Source organism: Protopterus annectens, chromosome 2.part1, assembly GCF_019279795.1.
Source record: "Protopterus annectens isolate FY-2018-M chromosome 2.part1, PAN1.0, whole genome shotgun sequence".
NCBI classification, from domain to species: domain Eukaryota; kingdom Metazoa; phylum Chordata; order Ceratodontiformes; family Protopteridae; genus Protopterus; species Protopterus annectens.
The window spans coordinates 1,990,994,960-1,991,010,609 of record NC_056729.1 but is presented as its reverse complement, the minus strand read 5'-3'; positions in this window follow the sequence as shown (position 1 = coordinate 1,991,010,609).

Here is a 15,650-nt window from a genome sequence, read left to right as displayed (position 1 = left end):
TAACCAGCACCGAGAGGATGGAAATCTCACAGCAGTTTGTTTTGTTTTGCTTTCTTTGGAACCTGATATAAAGATTTATGGCAGTTATCACAGATGGTTCAGTTAGTTCATTTCAGTTTTGTTGGAAGGTCATCACCTTGTCTTGTGAAAGCAAACATGTCAGTATTAATTAAATTAGCTAGGGAACAGTTATTGTTTAGACAGTTAGGAAATACAATGAGATTAGTTAAGTATTGTTTTCCTGCATCTGTTTGAATCTGTCCAGCTGTATTTTTATTTCTTCTGTGATGAAACTCTGGTGTTTGTTATACTTAAATATTTAGTATTCTCATGTTTTCTATTTTATTATTTATTATTAAATATTTTTATACATTTCCTTGTGGCTGGTATTTTAGAGAATACTTTTAACATCTTAAGAGTACTTGAGTTATTTTAGTGATGCCTTGAGCATTCTGGAAAGTCTTGCTGCTTTAGTTAAACTCTACCATTTATATTAGTATTGTTTAACATGGTATAACTGGATACCCTTGTAAGAGTCTTAGAGGGGTTGACTGGTGGCAGCATGGTTACCTTATGGTCTGGGCAGAAGGGGTACAGCTGGTAAATCTGTTCCAGCCTTTCCCAAGGGTGTGTGTATGTGTCAGCTACTTGGAACTGGGACACAGTACTCTAAAGTGAGTTTTGTTTTGGATTTGGAGAGACAGAGAGTCCAATCCAGGTGTGGAGAGTGTTCCATGTGTGCTCTTAGGGGAAATTGTGCTTAATGCAGAGAGCTACATTTGGAAATACTGTGTAAATCCATTCTTGTTCTTACTGACTGTCTCTCACTGGTGTCAGTGGTAAGGATTAAAGCTCCTTGATTACTGGCCTGGAGTAGAAGGGCTGTCAAAACAACATGAAAATAAACATTTTAGTAAAATATAGACAAGGATTTTCTCAGTTGTGAAGAACAACATTTTTTTTAATAATTCTCACATGCCAGCTTGTATCTTTTCTTGAAAACTATAATATCTCTGACATTCCCAACAACTATAGAATATGATCTTTATTCTAAATTCAGAGAATAGAATAATGGATCTTTGTTATCAAGTCTTCAACCCAGCTGTTTAAAACTTCACATGGTTTCTTTTCTAGTCATGCAAGTTTCTTGTTTATGACTTGCTTGATACCATATTTTATTGATTTATTGGAAAGAAAGTCAGAAAAAGAACTCTTACAGGGTATAGAGTGACATTTAACCACTTACACCATAAAGTACTACTGGCTATATATAGCTCTCAGGCTAATTGTAACATATATATAATGGAATTATCTGCCAAGTCCTCAAAATTGTTAATACTGGCTGGCAAACTGTGCAGCTTATAAGTCAATGAAATGGAAATAAATATCACACATAAAACAAAGCAAGATTATTAGGAAGAAAACACTATTTTTCAAAATCCAATCCTAATTTTGTTTCATTTTGAATAAAACAAATAATATTTTTTAAATATTTCCAAACTGCTGTATTTTTGGAACATTAGCTACTAGACCAAAAGTATACTGTAACATTGTTTATCTATCTGCCAGCTTTTAAAACAGTTCCTGTATGTTGCCTCATCACATACTGTTGTGGCTCTATGTTTAAAGAACTGTGGAAATGTTTAGAAAGAAAACACTCATTGTCTTTCAAACCCTAGGAATCAGATGCCAAATCTTAATGTCAGCTTTATTCTTTTTCATGTTAATTTTCATAAGCTATACAATTTTGCATTTCATATTATTTTCATGATACTCATGCAGATATTCAAATATTGCCAATATCTATAACTATTGCTAAAAATTATAACATTTCTTACTACTGTTCATGCTTTTTGGTCTCTAAGTGGTACCATACCCATCTTACTTGTCTTTTTGTAAACATCCTTATCCCTTTGACTTTACATTCCAGCAAAACAGCCCACACCCTGGACCAGTGCCACTATTTAAGAAGAGCTACGAGAGAACAGAAACCAGATTTTTCTCTCCAGGTGAGAAATTATTAATCAGCTCTATCAGGCATCACTAAAGTAAGGATGGTGTGTAACCTGCATTTCTGTATCCTCAGACAGCCAGCAAAGGCACTGTTGCAGAGATTGCCTGCAATATAGGAGTGTGATTAATGATAACTGCTTGATATCCTGAAGCGTTTTAGTATAAGACCTAGAATAACAAGACAGACTGAATAAAAATGTCAACTTATGTACACCTGGTCTGAGACTGCTGTTTCTTCAAGTATTCCCTTTTCTATGAGTTACAGTGGCCTTGGAGTTGGAGTACATTTGTGTGTTTGTGGAAAAAAAATATATATAAACAGACACACACACACACACACACACACACACACACACACACACACACACACACACACACACACCACATATATATACGTTTCTATCAAGTTCTCAACAGTTAGAGAGCTTGAAATATCAGCTGAATTATTCAAAAATGAAATTTTCAAATGCTGCCAGTGTTTTAATATGTAGATAGGTGTGTATATGTATATATATATATATATATATATATATATATATATATATACACACACACACACACACACACACACACACACACACACACACACATGTATGTATGTATGATGTTTGGATGTGCTCTCCACATGGGGGGCAGGGGGATTTGTCCCCTGCAAAATAAATTTACAGGAGAACAGTGATGTTGTATACTTATATACAGGAAGTAGGAACGTTTTATTGAAGTAACATGCTAAAAAAGGTGTTTTTAATACAAGCATTTTATTATTGTGATACATTGCATTTATTTGGTGTGCAAATTAAAGTAAAAAGGTGTTGGGCCACTTTAAATGCTGTTAGAATGGGTGGGTGTGTACCAGTATATTGATGGGTGTTATTTATTTAAATTCATTTGTTTGATTTTATCCACTTGTATCTGATGAAGTCTGCATAGGCAGATGAAAGCTCTTATATTATGATTTTTTAACGTTTGCATTTAATAAAAATTTGGATTTGTGACAAGCTGTTGCCATGGAGCTGCTTTACCTTGCCTTTGGATGAGATGGTTTGTTCCAGAGTTTTCTTAGTTTGGAGTACAAATATCTCTGACTAACTCTTTGACCCTACCCTGAAAATTCATAGAGACCGCATTCAAAAAGGATATCATCTGACTTAAGGTCGCATACTCAATATCCAACCATATCACTTCTAAAGCCAGAAGATCTGTAGCTAACAATGCCCTTATTCTGAAACTGGAATATAAATTGCACATACTTATAATATGCTTAGCTCACAACACTAGCATAATTAATAAAATGATTAATAAAAACATAGATGAGTTATCAGCCTAGTCTCTTGCTATGAGCACCATTGTGTTTCCCTTTATAAATCCAATTACCTACTAATTCCAGCCATATCTACTGCTTTCCTTTAAACACTAAAAAGTCCTCCATAAACACTATTGCCCCTCCTTTAAATTTAAGCTACCAATTAAACACTTACAATTATGCAGTCTGAAAACAAGATAATTATGCCTTTGGACTTCTCAGGCCTTCATTCAATCTGACAATCGGGGAAATAGGTTTCAGCAAAATTGTTCTTGCAACTTGTAAGAGGGCCCTACTAGAAATTAGACAACTTTCTGATATCAAATAATTTCAAAGAAAACTCCCTGACCTTTTAAAGGAAATATACAGATGCATATGCTTTACTGAGCAAGGCTAGACTGGGTACACCCCCCCCGGTATTTCTCAACTCCATTTTCTAACAGTCTCAAATCTCAAGTTCTATCTTATGCATATGCAACCTGCCTTTAATTTCTCACTCTTTCCCGTTTTCCTACATTATCTTCTCTGATAATATACATATTTCTCACTTTCTTGCAAGATATACATCTCCTACATGTTCCACCACATATTTATGCTCACTTACTGCACTAACTTTACATTTTGATTGTATACAAGATTACATCTCATTGTGGAAATTTCTCATGTATAAATGCAGTCCTAAACATCCCTGTGTAAAGCCTTCAGCAATGAACTAGGTAGCTTGTAAATAATTTTGTATATTCTTTGGTAAGACAATTAGAATTGTATGTCTTACATTGAACTCTTTGCCTTGAAATGAAATATGACTTTTGTGTAATTTTATATAATGAAATTAATTATGATTGCTATGTAATTTTGTACAAGATGTACACAGGTCATGTCTGAAAATGATCAAAGGACCAGTCTCCCTACCTGTTTCACAAACACGAACAAAACATATAAAGTATTCCATAAAACCAGTTGTACGATTACAGTTTGCAGTCTGACATCTAAATGCCACAATAATGTAATAATTAGTTCAAGATATATGATGTTTTTACTCAGCATGTGTTAGGATTTTTTTTTATTTTATTGATGATTTATTTTTTGTGTAGACAGCATTAAAATTTATTATATTTGATAACAACTGTTTAGGCATTTAATCACATTTTGAAGTTTAAACCCAAGACATCCAGGGAACATGTTTCGTTTGAGGTCATACTGGTTTTTAAACCTGAGGCTTCTTGAAGACGTATTATTCTTTTCTGCAAAATGCCAGTCATATAAACACAAGAGCTACAATATTAGAAGAAAAATGTTTAGAGCGTCTGGGAACACAGCCAATCATGGTACATTTTATGGACAATCAGATTTGGCTGAGAGATGTTTGGTGAAGATTATGCCCAGGATATAAATAAGCATATATTATGTGCTAGCTTGAGTAAATATGTCACTACTGGCCCTTACTGGAGGGAGGGGCAACAGGATAGATAAGAAGGCATCATGTACTGTCCCTGCTAGATGTGGCAGTTGAGTAATGCAGATCCATCTATTATGCCATATCAATTGATCCCAAGACCATGGGAGTATTGAAGAAACACCCGATTTGTTTACATGTAGTCTGTGACTTAGTAAAAAGTAGGAAGTACGCCTCAATTAATACATATCAGATAGTGAAATTTAAAGCATATTCACTTGTATATTATATTTCATAGGTTCATAGGTTCATACTAGGCTATCTGCCCTAGGACATTTATAAGCCTAGCCAGAGTGTGTTTGGCTTTCGCCACCCATTTTAAAATAATTTTGCTATGCCCTTTTTCGAGGTTAGTATACTGTGCCTGTGTCTAACAGTGACACAGAAGTGATACCCGGGGTAAACCTATGATCTCCCATCCACTCATCAAGATTCCTCTTGAAGAGAGTCAATGAGGGACTCTGCCTAACCTGGACTGGGATTTTATTCCAGAGTGAAGGGAGCCTCTGGGTTATGAATCTGTCCCTCCAGCATGTCCTATTTATTTCAGTGCTGAGGTTCAAGTCTCTCGAGCGCATAGCTAGATGGGATTTGGATTTTCTGAGGTGCTGCATGTCCATTAATTCCGGGTTGGACATGGCTTTATACGTCAGGCACAGATCGCCTCTGAGCAGGCGGTATGCCACTGAGTAGAGCTGGAGTTTCTTTAACCGGGCAGCATATGGCATCTGTTTGAGCCCTTTGATCCTCTTGGTCAGGTACTTTTGGGGTCTTTCCAGTTGCTGCAGGTGTCTGGTAAGGTACATCCCAAAAGGGGCCTTGTACTCAATTATGGGCCTGATGAGGGATGAGTAAAGAGGCACGATGACCTCCCCTGATCTAGATGTGAATCCCTTCATGATTAGGTGGGCTATATAAAATGTTTTTCTTACCACTTTGGCCACATGGTTGTCAAATGAGAGATTGCTATCAACTTGGGTCCCCAGGTCCCTAATTACTTCTGTACTTAATGGATTACCACCTATGTGGTAATTTGTGGGCACTTTGTTTTTGCCAAAGGGGATGACTATACACTTTTTGGCATTTAGCTTGAGGCCATGGCTCTGGCACCAGTTGTCTGTTTCTATGAGGCCCTTTTGGAGGATGCTTGTGTCGGCTGGAGTGTCGATTATGGCGCCCAGTTTGCAGTCATCTGCAAACTTGGTCAGCCACAGTCCTTCTGTGTTGGCCTGTACCTCCGAGAAATATATACTGAACAAGAGAGGTCCCAGGACTGAGCCTTGTGGGACGCCACTTGTAACTGGTTTGGAGTCTGACATGGCTCCAGCAATTCTAACCATGTGGGTCCTGTCCTTGAGCCAGTTTGCAACACATCTAGTGACATAGGGGTTTATATTTAAGCTGGTGAGCTTATCTATAATGCCCGAGTGGGGTATTGTATCGAAGGCTTTTGCGAGGTCCAGGTAGGCTGTGTGGACCACCTTCCCCTCGTCAATGGTCTTAGTGACTGTTTCAAAGAAATCAACCAGATTTAAGAGGATCTGCCCTTAACAAAGCCAAACTGGGTAGGATCCAGTGTCTGTAGGTCCCCAATATCTTTATTTATGAGGTCCATGATGATCCCTGCCATAGCTTTGCAAACCAAGCTAGTCAGGCTTATGGGGCGATAGTTTCCAGGATCCGTTGAGGCACTACCTTTGTGGAGAGGGACCACTGTTGCTGTATGCCACTCTTTGGGTACATATCCTGTAGTAAGGCTGAGATTGAACAGTAGTTTTATGTTTGGGTTTAGCTCTTCTTGGAGTTCATGTAGGACGCAGCCCAGGACACCGTCTGGTCCCATTGATGCTGTATTTTTTGCTTTGGAGAGGGCAGCTCTTACCTGAGCATCTGAGATGTCAGGGGGGCAGCACTCTGCTGGGATATATATTTGCCCTTTTGGTGGGGAGGGGGGAGAAGTTTGCGCTGAACCTGTCAGCTAGGATGTTGGCAATGTCTGTGGGTTCGGTGTATTTTTTTGTCATTTTGGACTAATTCTGAGCATATCTGGGAATTCCCACCCAGGTTCCTAACATAACTAAAGAAAGCCTTGTGATTATCCTTAGAATCCTGTGCAATTTTTTCTCTCGAAGCTGGCCTTAGACGATTTTATGAGTGCCCGTAGTTTTTTGCTAATACTGATCAGAGATGCCTTCCCTTTTTGGGATTTTGCTCTATCATGTAGTAGCTTCCTCCTTCTATTGTATAGTTTGTTTATGGCTGGGGTCCACCAGACAGGATGTCTAACTTTGGAGGATTGGGACTTGGTTTTATTTGGGATTGCATGACCCATGCATTCCTGAAGGTGTTCATAGAATGCGTTTATAAAGGATTCTGTGGTCTGGACCGTATTTTCCACAAGCCCGGGGGCTTTGAAGGATTCCACCTCAGTTTTGAGGAGTGTGAAATTTGCATTAGAGAAGTTTTTCACTGTGGTTTTCAGGGCAGGAGGTGGAGTCGGGATGTGAATATCCAGTGAGATTAGTTTATGGTCTGATCTTACCAATGAGGGATACACTTCTGGTCTGGAGCATAGAGTCCCCATGTTGGTGATGATCAGGTCCAGTATGTTTTCCCCTCTTGTGGGAGTGGTAACAAGTTGTTCCATAGCATTTTAGTTTATAAATTCTAGGAACCTTTGGGCTAGGGTGTTGGAGCTAGAGTAATGCTCCCAGTCTATGTTTGGGTAGTTGAAGTCGCCCAATATAATGGTGTTTGGAGAGATCTTCATATTTTCCAGTGTTCTCAGGAAGGCCGAGTGGGATTCCTGGGTTTGGGAGGGTGGTCTGTAGCAGGTTATAAACTGGAAGGCAGTTTTACCCACTGTTAGTTGCACATGGATAGTCTCTGATGCTTCGTGCTGTGCCACCAACCTGGAGGTGTGGGTATCTTTGACGAATATTGATACTCTCCCTCCTTTTGTGGTTTGGTCCAAGTTTTGGGGCCAAAAAGCATGATATGAGGTATAACCTGGTAGTGCTGGGGTGCTCTCGGGAGCCTTGAAACAGGTTTTTGTTACTGCACAGATATCGATGTTCTCCATGCTAAGGAGAGTTTTGAGTGCATGCATCTTGAGGTTTAGACTTCTGGCGTTGAGTAGCATTACTCTTAGTTTCTTATCCCTTGTGATACCTATGGAGGTGGGTTTGTCTTTTGAGCCTTGCTAAAAAAGGCACTATGGGGGTAGCAAGAGCCTTTGCCAATATCCGAAAGCCCAGGGGTGACAGGTGCAAGCCATCCCTAGCGAAGCATCGTGGCTTGTCGAGCATGTCATCCCAGGCTGACAGGCATTGGATCCCCTTTGAATGACACCAATACTTAAGCCAATTGTTGAAATTGATCATCTTGTCTTCATATTGTGGCATCATTCTTGGTGAGGGTAAGATGCTACTCAAGGTCAGGGTCATATCGGCCTGGGCTACATGCTCAGAGAGCTCCCCTATGTCTCTTTTCATGTAGTCCAGGGAGGTACGTCTCAGATCATTCACACCAGCATGGACAATGACTGAGTCATATTTGTACTTGCCTTGGAGTGACCTGAGTGCTTGTGTTATGTGGTGGATCCTAGCACCTGACCGGCAGCTCACCGTGACCTTCTCCTTTTTCAGCCTGGTGAGTGGGACGTCAGTGTGCCTGACGATAGAGTCACCTATTACAAGTGTACCAGGTGTGTTGTTTAGCCTTAAGGGCTGTGACAGTTCGGCACACTGGCTTTGTGAGCTATGTGTTGTACATGTTTTGTTTTGGGGTAGCGGTTGCTTGGGTGTCTGCTTTGAAGGTCTCTGCTGCTTAGGCAGATTTTTATTTAGAGCCTCCGAGTATGTTTTTGTGTGTTTATGTGTTTGGTTTGCTGTCGTGGTAGGTCTATGTGAGACTGGAATTGTAGTGAGTGTGGTTTCCTTCTCCTCCTGACTGGTTACGCCAGTACTGAGTTGAGAGAGCTTAGCCTCCAGTATGGCTATATGGTTGCATCTCTCACATGTGTTGGAATTTGTTGGGAGGAGGAGAGGGTTGTCTGTGTACAAGAGGCAGTAGTAACATTGCCTCAAGATTCCCAGATTCACCAGCTGGACTGGAGAGGAGATTGACAACTGACCTTTGGACATGCTAGAATAGTACTGAGAATTCCTTTATAATTGAAAAAAAAAAGGGCTAATGGGGAATAAGGTACTCAAGGGGAGTTTGTGAGGGTGTAGTGCTTTTAATTTTTTTAGTGCTCACTTATATAATTGCTTTAGTGGGCAAGTGCCAGGTAACTTAAATGCAATGTGTTACAGGTAACCTAAATGCAAAAATGACAAACAGTAACTTTCTTTCAAGTGAAACAAGGAAATTAGTACAGTAAGCAATGCAGATATCACTAGGGATCCGCAGAAGCGCTGAAAAGCCGCGTTTCAGGTGGAATTAGCATTTCAGGGAAATAACAAGCAAACAAACAACAAGCATACAAACAAAGCTAGATTCAGCAGGCCTGGATCTAGTCTATGCTACAGCAAACAAGGTGTACCAATTTCAGTAAGAAACAGTTCAAATATGCAGGCACTATAAGCCTTTAACCAGAAATTCCCAGCTCAGAAGGGCAGAGTCCAACCTCTCCTCCCACAAGAGTGCAGACCACAAACCTTCTTAATGTAAAATAACTGGCCTGAAGCCCAAGTGCTTAAACCAGAACTAATATACTTTTAGAATAACAGACACTGAGCCCTCAATCAGCAGTTCTCGACTTAGAAGGATGTAAGCTACCTGTCCTGCCACCACAGTGCAGGCCACAAACCTTCCTAATGTAAAACAACTGGTCTGAAGCCCAAGTGCTTAATCCAAAAGACTTAGAATGATAGCTACACTTTAATCAAGTTACTACCAAGCAGTAATAAATACAATTGAATACTTTAAAGAATGCCTGGATTAGTGCTCAAGTTATACAAACAAAGCTAGATTCAGCAGGCTGGGTTCTAGTCTATGCTACAGCAAACAAGGTGTACCAATTTCAGTAAGAAGCAGTAAGAAGCAGGGTGGGAGGGTGGCCTAATGGTAAAGGTGTTTGCCTTACAAACACAAGGTGCAGGGTTTGAGTCTCACAAGGGATAATTGGCTAGGCTTACAATGGCTCGTAAGGGCAGTTAACCTAGTACTAACCTATGAACCTATAAACCTATGAAATATGCAGGCACTATAAGCCTTTAACCAGAAATTCCCAGCTCAGAAGGGCAGAGTCCAGCCTGTCCTCCCACAAGAGTACAGACCACGAACCCTTCTAATGTAAAATAACTGGCCTGAAGCCCAAGTGCTTAAACCAGAATTAATACACTTTTAGAATAACAGACACTGAGCCCTCAATCAGCAGTTCCCAACTTAGAAGGATGTAAGCTATCTGTTCTGCCACCACAGTGCAGACCATAAACCTTCTTAATGTAAAACAACTGGTCTGAAGCCCAAGTGCTTAAACTAAAAGGTTTAGAATGAGATACACCAAGCAGTAATAAATACAATTGAGTACTTTTAAGATGATGCAAAAGCAAAATAAAGTAGGAAGAAACACAAATACAGCAAAAGCAGATACATTTTTTTTTCAGAAAAGTAGCAAAAACAGTAGTAAAAACTATTCACATGCAGTGTAAGCTGGCACACTTGAGTATGTAGCAATATTAGTCCACACACAGTTTGAAAAAATGTAATTAAATTAAAAAGGACTAAAAGCAAGTGCAGAAAGGGTTTATTAGGTAGAATTATTAGAATTTATAATGTTCTACATAATAAATATACTCTGCTATTTGATATTTTAAGTCTGACAGCTATACTAATTGTCAGTATGTTGAGGAGATAGCAGTTTCTATTTCTACGACTGGTTATATTGGTAACTGGTATAACATATACCATTAGCACTCTTATTTTTGACTATTCTCAGTTGTTTTTGTTTTGTGTATTCTAAGCTGTTTCATTTGAACATTAATAATTCTGTCATAACAAGCATATAACAATTGTGCATGCTTTATAAGAATTACAATGTGCTTAACAAGACAGTCACTGAAAATAGATCACCTATGAACCATCTGTCATACTAACACATATATATTTGCCTGTGTAAATATGGTACTTTTATGCTGGTAAGACTAGGATTAGAAAACATGTTTTATATCTGACATGAGACATGTATGGATGTTTTTGCTAAGTCCAGTCCTCCTAGCAATATTTTGCTGGAATGAAATGCTGAACCACAGAACTACATCAGTTGAGACACAACACTGATAGTTTTTGTAGAAGTGCTATGTACTGACTCATATTTTAAATCTAGGAAGAGGGTTCCTATCAAAACTCAGATTTGATTAGCTAGATAAGGAATGGTAACGTATCCAGCCCAGAATCTGTGGTGTTTGTCTACCTGCATATCATGTTTCTGAATGTATTCTATCCATCCATCCATCCTCAGCCCCTTTTTCACACACACTCACTCGTAGGGCCAATTTAGAGTTGTTTGTTTATATATTTTTCTGAAAAACTTTGCTAGTTGGCAAATGGCTGAAACTGGCCTAAAGAGACTGGCTGAGATGAGAAAGTATACTTTATGAAAGGGAACAATTAATGCATGCTTAATACTAGGGGAATACTTTTATTTGCAATGGTTTTATTTGTTAGGGTAGGTTACATATGCAAGCTATTGGCCCACATAGTAACTCACTGACAAAATGTAGAAATTCTAGGTGTAATGTATGAAATTCTAGTGATAGCTGATCTTTTCAAGAAGTTCTTTAATAGCTTTTATGGATGGATTTGAAATAGTATTGCTGATAGTCTACAAGACTGGGCAGATGGGTTTCTGGGTAGGACAACTGGAGTTATTAAAGGAAGTATTGGTGAGAGAGGGGTATCTTAATATTTTAACCTTTATTTACATAGTTTAAGGCATCAAAAGTTAGCCTCTTAGCAGACAGATAATTTGAAAAGACTTTACTGATGTTTAGAGTTTTTCATCCGTCAAAAATGTTTAGATGCCCTAGATTATTTATTTATTTTACATTTGTTGACCGGGCTAGTCTAACTGGATACTTGTCCATTTTCAGTAGAGGCCCGAGGAGATAAGCTCCAATACAGATAAATAAAAAGCTTAGTAATCAATATACAAAATAAGACTAAATGAAAATATTCATATTAAACTAGCAGATTTCAGGAACATAAACACAAAAAATAACAGGAAAGATAACTAAATAGCAGAATTAATTATATATAAAAAGAAAAACAATATTGCAGGTTAAAGATATTATTCTGTGAGGATAAACAAAAAATCTTGTAGGGCCAGAATGCTTCCACTATACAGTATTCAGTTATAAGTCATTTATAAATAGAAAGACTAAGGTCTAGAGGGGAGGCAGGATAAGTATATACATAATGAAAAGGAAGAAAAACAAGTATATTTTTCAGTAGGAAATGTAAAGGGAGATTCTGTATAGTGAAGTTTGGGAGGAAAATAACATTTATAGGGATAAAATATGTACTAATTTCTGAGTAGTGAGAGATAGGCAGAGTTTAGTTCAATTAGATAGATAGCTGCCTAGTCAGGTTTAGTACAGGGGCACAACCAGTGTGTTCTAAAGAAGGGTTTTAGTCTATTTTTGATGAGTGATATCGAGGGAAGAGAGGAGAGGTCACTGGGGAGAAGATTCCATTTTTTTCCAACAGCATTGGAGAAGAGAGATTCGCCAGCTTTGTTGTAAGGTTTAGAAATGTATAAAAGATTTTTGTGAGAAGAACGCAGCTGAGTTTGAATACTCCTAAAATAAAATACCTTTATTAAACCAGCATTAGTTCTAGCATTACTTTTTAATAGCTTTCAATCTTCAAGCTTGTCTGCATTACCAATATCTCTATTCCTCTCTGACCAGCCATTGTCTGCCATATTATCACTTTTTCAATTCTGGATTTAACCAAGGAAGTTGGCTACCTTGTCACCTTCTTTTTAAAGGATGACGTCTTTCAGGTATAAGGGTGAGTAGGTCGTAAAAAGTATAAAGAGAAGAATGGGAGTGCTGCAGATGTATGGATGTATGCAATTGATGTGTTCCACTTCAGTTAAACTCAGCTAAGCTTCTAAAAGAGTAATTTTCCCATATAAATTAAAGACCGAAATGTGTGCAATATTCAGTTAATTACCACAAGATTAAATGCATTCTCAGAAAAGAGATGTGTGATGGGCAGGTTAAAAGAAAAAAAACATCCACTGTATCTTTTCTCTACAGATTGTCAGAGATTGTAAATTGACATTCCTGAAGTACTATGCATGAGAACTTTTCTACAAATTCCTGATGATCACAGACACATGCCATCAAAATTATAGAATTCAGCTTGTATGCGTATATACTGGACCTCTGGCCTTCAGGCTGTGTATTCAGCAGACAGAGAGAGAAAGAAAGATTCATACTACACAAAGAATGCACTGATTTATTTTTTTTAATGTTTTTGTAACAAATAAATATTAAAACTAACATATATTTTTACAGGTTACCAGCTGTTTGCATACTGTTGAAGAACTTTTAAAGCAAGTTTTAATATAATGACTTCCAGACATTAGGAATATGTCATTTATGTTTTTCACACAGTTGTAGACTCTAAGCTGACAATTTTGCATGTTGCATTTAAAAACAGAAAATATTTTTTTACTTGCAGTTAATGTGACTTTCCAGGATGCCAAGTTTGATTTCTCCCACTTTTGCATGTTTCTGTTATGGACATTTAGACTTTTATGCTGTCTTATGTTATTTTTCTTTAAAGAAAAATGAAGGAGAATATTTTCACATATATTGTACTCCACGTGTAGAATTCCCTTTTGCTACCAGTGGGAATGCACTACATCAGGGCAGACTCAGCAAGCTCAGACTCCACTAAGTAACACCTGGTGTTCCCACTAGGTGTCAACCTTGTGGCAAGGCACAGTGACATACCCCCCCCCCCCCACACACTGATACATGAGGTGTCAGTGTCCTTTGACTTGCAGTCTCCCTGGTCATTTCCTACAGGTACCTGAGATGCTATGTGAACTTGGATCACCTGAAGAGTAGTCAGAGTTTTTTCCCCTCTAAACCACAGCACATGCTGAATATTGCTGCATTTGTTGTATTTTTTAAAAGGTATTCTGATTTGGCAATTATGTCAACACATTTATTACTTAATCTTTTGCATTTTTCAATATTTGCAAGAAAGTGTGACCTAGTACCTTGAGCATGCTCAAAAACTTATGCAAGGAATCAATAGTGGTATCATCTTCACAAATATCACAGGTTGGTGAGTCCATTTTGCCCATATGGGCTAATTTATGGAGAGGCAATTTGACATGGTATAGTAACATAAATTTTTTGATAAATTAACTTTAGATGGTGACAATTTGTTTACTCCAGCTTTCCCCAGTTAGGATCAGTGTTTTCATACTTGAGTAACAACGGCACATAATTAGAAAAGTATTCAATAATGACATCAGGGAATTCAACAGTGAGTTACAGAAAAAAAAGAGATGCCATTTGTTTTGTTACACACTAACTATAAGGTAATTAGTACTAGTTTCTTATTGTACATCTTAAGCAGAGGAAAGAATTTGCCAGCTGCAATTCTAACTACATTCAGCTATAGACTGGTGCTTATTTTAAGAATGCAAAGATGCATCAAGTCAGAAGAGAAGATCAACCTTTTATTGATTAGCAAGATAATAAAGATCTTGTCCTTCAATGTAGGGGAATAAGAAGATCGATGAGGTAGTTTACCTGCTAGGTTAGAATCACCTTCCAGTATTTCGTACAACATACATTCTAGTTCCCATTTCAGACATACATTTCTGAGCACTCGATATTAAGTGTGATGAAAGAATGATGCCTTAGGAATTTAATCAATGTTTTACATATGATGTATAGGGTTTGAGGTTGTTGCCTAAATCTGTAATAATTGGTCAACTATTGTTATCTAGAGTGAAGTGTAAACTGAAGGAATGACTAGCTGATGCAACAATTCTTAAAATTCCATATAGAAGAAGAAAACTGGGAATCTTTAGTCACCCTAGTATATTAATATCAGACAAGCTGCTCAGCTTTATTCTTGGATTTTTTTTTATCCCATATGAAAGTGGAGACGAGTTTATTCATGGAGAGAAATGCTAGGAGTGATAAGATCTTGCTATTAAGGGGATCCTTACCATGGCTCTTTGTCCCTTATTCTTGATTCTTTGACTGCCCTATTACTGAGGTTTTCTGCTAGCAGGGACCTCAATGTGGAAGCGGGTCTTGCTGGCAGAGCTGCATGAAAATGTGACAATCTGGGGAATAGCGGCTAATGATGATTAGTCATGTGTTCATCCCCATGACTGCCAGCATCTCCCAATTTACACTGCCAAATTATTCAAAAACAGGCTGGCTCGCACGAAATGTCATTGTTGGAGGAAAAAGGGAATGCCATCAAAAGATGGTAATAAACCATTCACTGTGATGGAAGTAGCTTCGGTGTAGGAAATTTCAGGGAAGAAGTGTGGGTGGGGTGTGTGTTGGCGTGCATATGTTTGTGGATGTACATGTACATTTTTGTAGAGGCAAGTATGAAGCCACATGAACATTTGTGTGTGTGTGTGTGTGTGTGTGTGTGTGTGTGTGTGTGTGTGTGTGTGTGTGTGTGTATGTGTGTGTTTGTCTGGGTGGTCATGTTACAGGTTAGGTAGGGAGTCAAGAGTTTGGGTGCTAGTACAAGAGTGTGTATGAGTGCGCGTGATTGTGTGTGTGAGTGTGGGTGAGTGTGTGTGTGTGTGTGTGTGTGTGTGTGTGTGTGTGTGTGTGTGTGTGTGTGTGTGTGTGTGTGTGTGTGTGTGTGTGT